Source organism: Podarcis raffonei, chromosome 3 (assembly GCF_027172205.1).
Source record: "Podarcis raffonei isolate rPodRaf1 chromosome 3, rPodRaf1.pri, whole genome shotgun sequence".
Lineage (NCBI taxonomy): Eukaryota > Metazoa > Chordata > Lepidosauria > Squamata > Lacertidae > Podarcis > Podarcis raffonei.
In genome coordinates, this window is record NC_070604.1 from 66,210,018 (window position 1) to 66,222,268 (window position 12,251).

Genomic DNA, 12,251 nt, shown 5'->3' on the forward strand with positions numbered 1-12,251 from the left:
TGGACTCCAACTCCCATCAGCCCCAGACAATATGGCCAGTGGTCAGGGATGATGTGAATTGTAGTACAACAACATCTAGAAGACCATAAATTTCCTATCCCTCGTATAGAGGATTTCACTGGTAGTTGACTCTGTGATGAACAGAGGCCAAAATTCTTTCAGATACACAGACAATCAACACATGTGCCCATGCTACACTGAATTTCTATCCCTTATTTGAAATGTCTTTGCATAATGTTATTAATACAGAATTTCACTGTGGTAGCTGCTGACAGGCAATAGCTCTGTCTTAAAGGTAAAGGGACCCCTGACCATTAGGTCCAGTCATGACTGACTCTGGGGTTGCAGCACTCATCTCGCTTTATTGGCCGAGGGAGCCGGCGTACAGCTTCCGGGTCATGTGGGCAGCATGACTAAGCTGCTTCTGGCGAACCAGAGCAGCGCACAGAAACACCGTTTACCTTCCCACCAGAGCGGTACCTATTTATCTACTTGCACTTTGGTGTGCTTTCGAATTGTTAGGTTGCAAGGAGTGCGGACTGAGCAACGGGAGCTCATCCCGTCGCTGGGATTCGAACCGCCGACCTTCTGATCGGCAAGTCCCAGGCTCTGTGGTTTAACCCACAGCGCCACCCGCGTCCCTAGCTACTAATTTGTCTTTTAATGCTGGTGAAATGCCATATGCTATGACAATAGGGGAGTTCAGATAAACATTAAAAGAACATGTGAGGACCTTGTGGACAAGATAGGCCTGTTGTCAACACACCCAGTGGCTCCATCCTCACCACCCGCATGTCCTACATGTGTGAGAAGAAGCTCTCTGTGTAACCAGTATATGCATGCAGAGAGGCTACACACATGGCGATCCAAATGGGCCCAGGATTTTACTCCCAGTTTATTCTTAATTAACTGCATGGCTGACATCTGCAATCGTGGGATCCGCTGTTCACCATGGCGGCAGCACCGGAAGTGATTCCTATGAATATTTGAACCCCATAATGGTGCTATTACGATTAGGATAAAAATTCCATCCTTCAGTCTGAAAGTTTTGGTTTAAAAATTAATTCACTTTGAGCTAAGTGAAAAAGAAAGAGTACTTTAAAGGAAGGCCTTATATCTAATTAAGTGGTCCTATTTCATTTCTGAAATAGCAATCATGATTTCATTAGGTGAAGAGTTAACTATCTCTTAAGCAGTGTGTGTGTTTTATGCTGAAGAGCATTTTGGCTTTAGATAACTGAAATACTAAGCCAGTCCATAAAGTGCCGCTGGAAAGCATTTTATACCCCTGAAAATGTGGCTGCAAAGCCAATTTAAATTCTCTGGAGTCCGTGGCTGCTCAGTATACATGTCACTGTTGTGAAGGGAGCAATATATTATTCCAGTAGCTGCCAATTTGGAACACCCTAAGGAGGGTGTAGTATATTATTCTGCTAGCTGTCAGTTGGGAATACCCCAGAGACAGAGAGGGTCTGCTTCAGATTGTGAATGAAGATACCATTTTTAAATGTTCCTTTATATTTTTTAAAAAATGATACCTTCACCTGCATTTTGAAGTGGTACAGTCCATTCTATTACCCCAGAGTTTTACCACTGAATTCTGCTGCATAAACCAGGCTAGATAATTGTCCCTTAATGGTGGTTTCTCTGGACAATGATCAATTTCCTCCTCACCTCCACCTATCCCTGAACACTAAAACAAAATTCTTCAACTTCCTAAACTTACTCGCTAAATGTGTCAAAAATGTTATGGTGTCATGTGACTCAGGGTTTCTCAGGGACTGAGACTGTGGATACAGAGGATACCTTCGACTGTGAGGAGGATTTCCCCTCAGAACCAGTCTTGGTTGTTCCTGTCTCCTCAGGTGTTACATCACCAGAGGAGCAGGTGATGCCTGCACTTCTCCAGTCCCAAGAGGTCACACTGCCTTTCTCAGACTTTCTCACCCTTAGTGACAGCTCAGAGATCCTAGAAGAATCATGGGCTGCTCTGAGCTGCCAGAGTCAATGGCTCCCAAACAAGATTCCAACCACCAGGGGCAAGGCTGGCTACTCAGTGGAAGCTGCAGTCCAGTTAAGGCTAAATCTGACTTTGCTGGTTGTTGGAGCAGCATTCAAGACCGTCTTGTCAAACTTCCAATCTATGTGACGTGGAGCTGTCCAAGGTGCTAACTGCCTTTGCCTTGACCCCTTATCTGCTTTTGCCTGATATTGCTTAACTGCCTCTGCTTTGTCTGACTTTGAATTGGCAGATTTCTGCTTGACCTCAGTGAAGGACCATCAGTGAGAAACAGTGTGAACATCTCCCAGGGTGAGAAACTGGGAGAGAAAAGGAAAGCTCCCAGGCGAAAGCTCAGAGTGTCTGTCGTTTTCTGTGTGGGGCTGGGATTAAGAGCTACTTTGGACAGAGAGACAATTGTGAATTTGTGCACTATTTTTGTATTTTAGATACCTGGCTGATGATGTTCTCCTTCCTTTTCGTTTGTGCTGTTGCTGTTATGAGTATCTGTATTTTATCTTTTTTTAAAAAATCTATATTCCATTACGTATTTTTTATGACAATTGTAACCATTTTGATTTTTATATTGTACAGATATTATGTTATGTATTGACATTTGTATTCTGTGTTTTAAACTACCTTGTGCTCTTTCATCGAAGGGTGATATATAAAATACACATAATAAGGGCGATGTGTGTGTGTGTGTGTGTATAAAACAATACTAATAATATCAACATCAATAGCAAAATAACAATAATATAGTATATATTTGAACTGGCTTCTCCCATCCTAGCATGACACCACTCCACACTGATGCTATGTGTGGGTTGTGCCCATAATTAATCTTAAATGCATAAAAACATTGTGTGAGTTAGCTAAGCTCGTATTTTTCCATCTCCACTGTGGTACTAAATCCGTTTTCTCTCAAAAAAATTCTCTTCGGCTCTGTACAGGCACCACACAGGTGTCTTAACATATTTTTCATGTACAATAAAAATGTGAACAGACTGAGTTTCTCTTCTGCTGTCAACACAGCACTGTGCATTCTGTGTTAATGTCCAAAACACTTCCTCCGCAGCACCACCCCATGATTCTCTTTCAGGAACATGACATGAAAACATCATGTCTGCATGACATGAAAACATCACAAGTCTGTACATACTCCCTTGATGGGATTGAAAGGATTTATTTAGGTATGTTTTAAAGCTTCCGTTTGGTGCTTCAGACAATTGTAGATGGAAGATTATATTCAGTGTAAGAGGCACCAAAGGCCACTGGGAGGCTCCTAGGAAGAACCTTGTGGCAAGGGGGTGGCCAGCCTGGCCCCATCTGCTGGCCACAGGAGCTTGCTTTCTCCTCCATGCCAGAAAGAACACTCCGCTCCAACTTCCAGTCTGCTTTAGTATTGCAGAAGCAAAATGAGAGGACGTTCTGGCCCCATCCATTGAGAGCCATCAACTGCTATTCAAGCAAGAACACTGGCCAGCGAAGATCAACTATAAATTGATGACTATAAACAGGTGACTATAAATGCCTGGTTATGGCCCACTGCTTCAGTCTGGCCTTAAGGAGTTGATGTTCCATTTCTCTGCTTTTCCATCCACTTCTTTTCCCTTGTGGGTCTTTGTGTGCCTGATGGCAGTGCTCCTCTACTCTTTTAAATTGATGCAAGCTGCTTTGGGAGAGAATAATTGCCTGAAAAAGAGGTGGGTAGGTTAAAAATATGGTTAAATAAATAAGCAAACTGTTTTGAATGCCACTGAATCAGCGAGTCTATGAGTGAACGTCAAACAATAGAGATTAAATGTGATATGAGAGGATACTATTTTGTTGAATTGCTGCTGGGAAGAAAACGACCTAAACTGCTATAGTTAATGCAAGAAATGTATGGTCTAATGAAGCCCCAGTATAAAGCATACATTAATATTCCTTTTAGGTAGTCAAATGTCATGAGGGCCAATGTCAGTGAGTAAAACAGGATACTGCCTCATAGCAGATCAGCTGCAAGGGAAAAAAGTGTGGGGGGTGATCATAAAACTATACATGAATTTTTCATGTACAGTTAGATAGTTTGTTATTTTAAGTTCTTCTAGCTTTCTTTGTATTCCCATAATATCTGATTTAATCTTAACAGGTAAATTTTAAAAGCTAGGGTTCAATTTCTCAAATAGTCATGAAGAGAGGTAACAGCTCTGCAAAATACCAAGAGAAAGATGAAGTTACTAAAAACAAAACCCCACTATTTCTTTAAATATTGGCTTAAAAAAAATGAAACCTCTCCAAAAATACTGGAGAATTCTCAAAAACAAACAAACATAGGTACAGTACATTTTCCTCAGTGCATGGAAATGAGACACAGTTTTCTCCAATAATAAGTGCTTTGCAATTTGAAAAGTGTAGCTATTTCAGTTGTATTCATGAGGCAATTACCGTATTAATGACCACTAAACAAAATGAACCAAGGAAGCACAGGGTTCTCTCCTGCTTTTTCATACTGTGAACTTTCTGAAGGCTCATATTTTAAATGCATATCTAAAACACATTGATTTAATCAAAACTTTAATTTATTTTCCAAACTGGGCTACCAGGTTACAAATAGAGCAGCTCTGCTTTATTTGTTATGCTGCTCAAGATTGAATGAGGCGCCTTAGACTTTCGCAACCTCATTTTTCAAAAATAATGGGAGTACTGGATGGTCTGCACTTGAATGTCTGATATAATTTACTGTCACAGCCTTGGAAAGGGGATCTTAACAGAGCATCCCCTGGGTGGCAACATGTGGACAGATGTGTCACCCACCAACACAAACCCACGAGCCTGTCTTGATTGTGATTACTGCAGATTACCAAGAATTTATTTAGCAAGATTAGTTAAAGAAAGGAATATGACTTTGATTTCTCAGCAGATGGGATATATCATTTAGGAAATGCTGGATCCTTGCTTTCTTTAGTGGACTTGCTTTGTGCTGTGTGATAGGATACAGGGAGGACAGAAGTATCTCTGCACTAGTAGTGGCAGGCCATTAGTGGCCTGTTTTGGCTTTGACTTGGGGAGACTGATCTCCTCCTTTGCTGAGTTGGTCAGGTTAAGAATATAAAAAGAGTCCTGCTGGATCAGACCAGTGTCTCATTTAGTTTGGCCAACCAGATGCCTATGGGAATCCCACAATCAAGACCTGGTTAAGTTCTTAAGGGAGGAGTTGGACAGATCTAGAGAGACAACTTCTCCAGACCTAGAGAGACTTGGCATCTCCAAGTAGGGTTGAGACATTCTCCTGCCTGGTACCTGGCCTGGAGAGCCACTGCCAGTCAGAGTAGACAATACTGAAGTAAGGAGACCAACAGTATGACTTGATAAAAGGTTTCAGCAGACCCAACCATTGTTTTCATGCCCTGCCTGCCTTGCTACTGCTACGCTAGAATAAAGCAAGTTGTGACCGACTTCTCCCCTTCTGCCATCAAGGATGTCCTGTGTAATTTCTTTCCTCCATCTAGCTACTCTCCTCTTTGCCATTGTACACATAACAATATGGGTGAATCGAGGGGATATTTGAGCCAGTTCAAATATTTGTTTGTTTTCCCCATTTTCCAGCCTACAGGCATCTATTTATGTATTAAACATGTTGTTACCAAGGGGATGCAGTACAAACCTTACATACCCCCTGAAAATGCAAGGGAGGGGGGTTGCTTGGTTGAATGCATTTCCACACTCAAGGTTCCCATTATATGTAAGACTAATATATATCAGGCAGAAGGCTTCCAGTCTAGCTTTCCCTCTAATGCCTTAGCTTTACAAATAAGGGGCATTTTTGCATAGGTACATTAATTCAAGTATGTGGTTCTCTTCTACCTCATAAAAAACTAGTGTTATCTTGTGCACCTTCAAGATTGCTGTGATCTAAGCTCTACCAGTGTGAACCAAGCAGCCTTATCTATCCAAGCTTCTCTCTGTTGGATATTGTAAGAACACTATGAGCCTAAGATTTAAGTGTGCATTGAAAAACCCTCCCTTTAGCTACCAAACTTGGATCTTAACTAGTCCTCTGCTAATGAAAGGGCTTACATTCATGGAGGGAGCTGGTATCTAGCAGAGTATGGGGTGGTATGACATTTTCTTTGCTCATCTCTCCTTTCCCCAGCAGCTGCGCAATGCTGCTGTGGAGCACCATTCATAACTCTCTGCGGCAGATTGGCAAGGGGAAAAGGGAGGTTACTGAAAGTCACTTCTCCACTTCCATTAGTGAGAGAGTCTCGTGATCAGAATTCCACTCACATGACATTCCCACCTGCAGAAGCTTGCTTAGGCTGCACTCCAAATCCCACTTACCTGCAAATAAGCCCCTTTAATTTAAAGAGCACTTCTTTCTGAGTAGACATCGTTAGGGTTGCAACCTTAGGATCTAAGTCAATGATTTGTGAGCAGAGCAAGGTGCTTCAGGAGGTGGCGCATGATTGCATGGTCCATGATTAGCCAGAACTCCCAAGGAAGTTGGTGTTCAGTTCACATATGATCCAAGACAGACCTATCTGAGACTTTTCCATATTAAGCTCAGAGTGGAGTTATGTTAGATGGTCGAGGTACATTCCACAAGTGAAGATGAAGGACTTTTAATGGGGTTATGCTGTTCATATCAGTCACAATTCCAACATGTCAACGTGCTTTTTCCTCATAACCCTTTCTAAATTCCCAATATTTTATTTTGTTTGTTTTGCCTTTTAAATCAGCACTTAAACAACAACAACATAAGCCTTTTTAAATTGTAGGAGACAATAGGGGAATGTAGGGAATGTAGGGAAATTGGATGACCCTTTCTGACTTTTGTGATTCTGCTAAGATACATTTGTGCAATATATAGAAATGAAAAACTAGATATGGCAGGATACTGAGGGGTGCAAAGAGCAGCTGCTAAATATTTGATGCAGGCATTCTCTTCTGTGCTAAAGTTACTCATTGGTTGGGGATAGGAGGGGGAATAAGTCCTAACTTTTGCAGCAAATGGGGTTTTGTTCTTCGATGTCAACAATATGGAACGAGGGACTTTGATAACTAGTCCCAGATATATTTCATGGCAGGTTGCCAGAAGAGAGAGTGGCTGGCCTGATCTCTGTTGCCGCTTGAGTGTCATCATTGCTAATGGCCAGAAGGCAGTTCTGTAGATATTTAGTCAGCAGAGGTAAGGTGACATAAGGGGCCAATGTTGATTCCAAATGGCACTTTAAAAAGCCTCTGATTCCGCTTTGACAACCCATCCTTTGGGTAAAAATCAAGCTTTCTTCAGACTCTTTCTACAGGCTTTGCTGGCTTTCAGCTCCCAATCCACCCACCTGTCAGCCCAGCTATGCACTAATTCGCTTGGCTGCCAGCTTTATCCATGAGCTTTATTGCACCTTCTCCAGACTGCCAGCGCCAATATTTGTAAAAAAAGATAACAGGCTGTGTGGAGTGCACCACCCGTGCTCCTCCAGCTGCTGCTGAACTACAACTTATATCAGCCCTAGTCAGCATGGCCAATGGTCAGAGATGATGGGAGTTGTACTTCAGCAACAGCTAGAGGGCTGTGGCTTAGCCACCCCTCTTATTGTCATTAATGCAAATATATTAAATGAAACCTGTGGCAAACTTCCACACCTCCTTACACATGGAAAATTTAATCAATTTCAGTGGCATTATTAGAACTGCAGCCTTATTTTAAAATGCCCACATGGCTTCCAATAACTCATCGAGTTCTGTGTTCATTTCAGAGCATCGTATCTTCATGGTTTGTTGGGCTACCTTTGCACTTAGCAGTAAAGCTTAGTAGCACACAGCATATATTAGTTGTGATTCTCAAATTGGCAGCCCTTTGGATAGCCTCATATGCCCAGGGCAGAATATCATCCACACCAGGCTCTTGGTTTAAAGTGAAATTACCCTTAATGATGAAAGTAACTTGGGTTTTGAAAGAAGCTCAGGATTCTGTCACATTCATTAAATGAACCACAGGAGACACATCTCAGAATGGGCAAATTGGAATCAAAATGCCAGCACCTGTCAGCAACCTGGCTGCAGCCATTTTGTCCCAAATGCAGTTTCTGAACACTTTTCCAGGGTAGTCCCACACAGTAATCCAGTAATCCAGTGTAGAGGATGAGAGTACATCAGTACCAATATAGTGCCCTCTGGATGTCGTTGGACTCCAACTCCCATCATCCCTGACTATTGACCATGCTGCCAGGGGCTGATGGGAGTTGGAGTCCAACAACAGAACATAATAATCTGCCTCAAACCAAGTCAGATTAACAGTCAAACTGGCCCAGTATTTTTTTTACACTAACTAGTGGTAGCTCTCCAGGGTTTCAGGGTGAGGTCTTTCCAGGCCTACCTTAACATTCTGGAAATTCAAGGTGGGACCTGTGTGCCTAGCAGATGCTCTACTACAGAGCTATGACCCTTCTGCATACACCTAGAAGGTACCACATTGGCTTCCCTTTCACTAGTGCATGAATGACTGTGGCAAGGAAAGTTCTTAGTTGGCAAACTAGCCAAAGATGGGACAAGGCACTCTTCGCAACCAATGCTACCTGCCTATCCGACAGGAGCAATGCATCAAGGAATACTCCCAAACTAAGTACCTGATCTTTCACAGGGATCTCAACTCTATCCAAGACAGACTGCAAACTCAAACACGAATCATCAACAATTTCCGTTTAATCTGGATTGAACCTCTACCACATCTAGTCCTTCACACTCGGGGGCTGGCATATAGATACAGGTATGGATAAAATACTGTGACAAATGCAGGCAATTCCCGAGGTAGTACATCTGGATGAACATAAACTATGCATTGCTTGAGAGAGACTAAAGCCCCTGAAGAGCATTGAAAACACACAATGTGTCTCAAGGTGCCGGATTATGCATTAAGATATATTTCACATTTGAAGATGCTTGAAACCACCATGAGATGAAAACTCCCTATTGGCTGAATCTCTGGGGAAGTCTGTGCGATTTGCTTACTTTAAAAAGGGTATATGGAATTCATTATGCTAATGAAATAACATCATGGAATTTATATTTCAGTTGAAGATAATATTCGAGGTCATTCAGCCTTCCTGTATTGCTGCAGAGATGTGTTTTAAAACTTCTATTTATCAATAATCTTTCTGGAGGAAGCTACAATAACTCTTACTTGTTTTGCCTTAAGGATATCCCTATCTCTCCAAATCATGCTAGAGGTTCCCATTATAATCTTATACCTGCTGCTCATCCTCATGAGTTTGGCTGGACTTCCAGGAGTCTACATGCTCTATGCATACTGCAGTTTATTATAATACTTTTATATGTTCACAGATATATCTGATGCATTCCTTTGGAACTGAGCTAGTAATGCAGATTGGCCATATCCCAGAAACACCAGATTGTTTCTAAGTAATAGTTGATCTGGCAGTTCTGCCTCTCAATCTCAGCAAAATGGTTCAGTCTATTGTGAAGATGGGAAACAACTATCCATATTTGGCTCTGTAAAAACTACGTTGTGGTCTTGGAGTGTTATCAAGCTGTGTGTGAGGGAGGTGATCCCACTTTTAGCAGGGAGTGGAGGGATGAGACAGGACTTAGAATTGAAGCTGTGTAAATCAAATAGGTATCCTGTCCAAGTTGGTGAAATGGGGGATGTCAGCAGCATCCTATGGCTCCTGAGCCATCCTCCTAAGGAGCAGAAGCTTATACCCTCAGGTATTAAAGGTGCTTTTGTTGTTCTGCAAATCATGGATGTTCTAGAAAGCATCCTTTATTGGGTATTAAAATTGGGTTGTTGCATGCCTATCAGTTTAGACGTCAAATAAGGCCACTCAGAAGTATGTTGCTATGGTATGACTTTTACCTACTCAGGTGACTCCATATGTCTATAGATGTGTAGGTGTGAGCTTCTATGAGCTGAGAACTGCCAGAACCTATGGAATGCTGATGTCAAAAGCATAAGATGTATGTGTGTAATTGACCTACTTGCAATATATGTATTTTAAAACAACACAGGTACTGTATGACAACAACAACAAATTTCAAAAAGAGATTAAAAATACTAGATTATTTCCACCTCATTGACTAGAGATGTTTGACTTCATAGTCAAAGACAGAAATTCTCGCCTTTGCTGCTAACATTTGTTTGAGAGGGGAGCATAGCTGTCCAATCACATGTGTACTAAAATCCTGGATTTCTTCATTTCTTTTATTAAGCAACTCTCATTTCTTCCTCAGGGGAGAATTTCCCTCTCTTAAAATAATTCCAAAGATAAAGCATAAACCAATCTGAAACTCTATCCACATACATCTTAATCCCATTATGTGGGAAACAATTAACTCAAAAGCCACCATTCATGTGTTGGTTCTGCAAAAGATTGATTCACTGTCCCCTCTTGTAGCTTCATGGTCTCTCTTGATTTCATAAATGAATTTGATCTTACCTCTGGGAATGTCTTCTCACATATGAACCCTGTTCTTTGAGATAAGCTGGTGAGACCTTACACTAGGCTTCCTTCCTGAAATGACACTGTGGGGCTTGAGGCAAGAAAGCTCCCACAGGTGGCATTGCAGCTCTGGAGTCTGATTCTCAGTAAGAGATGTCAGGCCACATCAGTGATGGGATTTAGACTTAGAATGGATTTTAAAAACACATTTCCTTGCATTGCAAATGGTTATGCACCTATTTTAGCCATGACCTTTCATCAGTTACTTTAAATCCCATTGTTTTAATTGTTGAGTTGGCTTCTATGGGATGCACATTACCCTGGGTGTCCTTCAGGCAGAAGGAAGATTATCCTTTTTTACCGAAAACATACCATAAAGCTCACATGTCCACAGGTTTTGTTTTTAAAAAAGTAATACTGGAACTAATGTAAACACAATGTAACACATAAATGAACTGTGTAAAGGCAACAGAGATCACACAGGTAGAAAACCATGGCAAATAAGCCCACATAAAATGGTCCTTGGATTCTTGCAGTCGTCTCTTTGCACAAGGTGTCTTTGCCTTTTCAGAAGTAGGGCAACTATCAGCCCTGAAAGCGTCTAGCATTCCCAGTGGGGTCTTATTCTAACTTTAACTTTCATATAATAAACTAAAACACTAGAGTCCTTTAATTCAGTCTGTGTAGCAAGCGGGTCAATTGCCTTTTTCAGCCTGGTATTATTTTAATCTTACATGCCTCTTAGCATGCAAGCTTTAGATTCAGCTGGAAAAAAATTTCCATTCTAGACAATTCATGGGATTTTGCTTTGTTCTGGCAGGGTTTTAATGCAATAGTAATTGGAAAATTAAATCTTCAAATGCAGTATTAGAAATCTTCACAGCAGGATGCAAATGTGCATGTCTGTCTATACCTCTGAAACCAGTCTCTCGCCTGTTTCTTATACTTGCTTGTGTGACTGGGAAGTAACGAATTTAAGGCATTGAAATACAGGCCAAACCAACATATATATGCATATATATGGAGAGGGAGGGGGGCTGAGAGCTGGTTGAAGAAGGGGAAAGAATGACTGATCTTTATGCATGAGATAATAGATGAGCCTGGAATGACCTGTTTCCACACACCCCTCCCCTTTCCCTCCTTCATGCGGTAAAACAGCGTTGAAGAAAGAGGGCAGTCGCGTACAGCCCATCTCCTTCGATTCGCCTGTACCAGACTGTGGCAAAGGGAAATGTGAACAGGAGAAGTGGCAATGAACGCCTCGGACACGGAAAGGAACGACCAGCCTCACCGATTCGGATTCAGGTAGGTCTTGAGTTTCATCCTCCAGAAGGGACCGGCGCGAACCATAACGTTGCAGGCAAGAGAGCCAGACAAAAAGACCTTCCTTCTCCATTAGATTTCAAACGGATTCGGCTTCCTGTGACCAGTTTCTCTGGATTCCGTAGATGTGTGTGTTTTTGTGCGTGCGCAGGGAGAATCGGCACTTGCTACAGACAGTACGGTCCTTCTGCCCGCTTTCATCTCTCGCCTTTCTCCCCTCTCCTGTCCTTCAGAGATAATGGGGAGAAAGACCGAAGGAAGGTGGGTGGGGGGAGGAGGCAACTAGAAATCTGGCTTGCTTCATAGAAACCCACCAGCAGCGCTTCATTCCATTAAAAGCCTTTCAGAGAGAGGGTGGGGAGAAGAGGCTGCTGCAACTGGAATTCTCTGTATGTATTTCTACTATGTGTTTTCGGGGACTGGATAGTAGTGTGTGGGTGGGTCGGTGGGTGCAAAAGACCAAAGCAACGGGTGCAAGAAGTTATTGG

The 12,251-nt window shown here is 42.1% G+C and overlaps 1 protein-coding gene across 3 annotated transcripts in view; it reads left to right on the forward strand.

Moving 5' to 3' along the window:
* The first annotated feature begins 11,570 nt into the window (after positions 1-11,570).
* GRM1 (glutamate metabotropic receptor 1) overlaps positions 11,571-12,251 on the forward strand; it is a 168,953-nt gene continuing 168,272 nt past the window's right edge. The window contains exon 1 of one of the 3 annotated variants that reach the window (XM_053382111.1): positions 11,571-11,745. The gene's annotated coding sequence lies outside the window, so the exon portion shown is untranslated. Of the gene's footprint in view, positions 11,746-11,892; positions 12,153-12,251 lie in introns of those variants that run through there. The other 2 variants (XM_053382113.1, XM_053382112.1) reach the window with 2 other exon arrangements.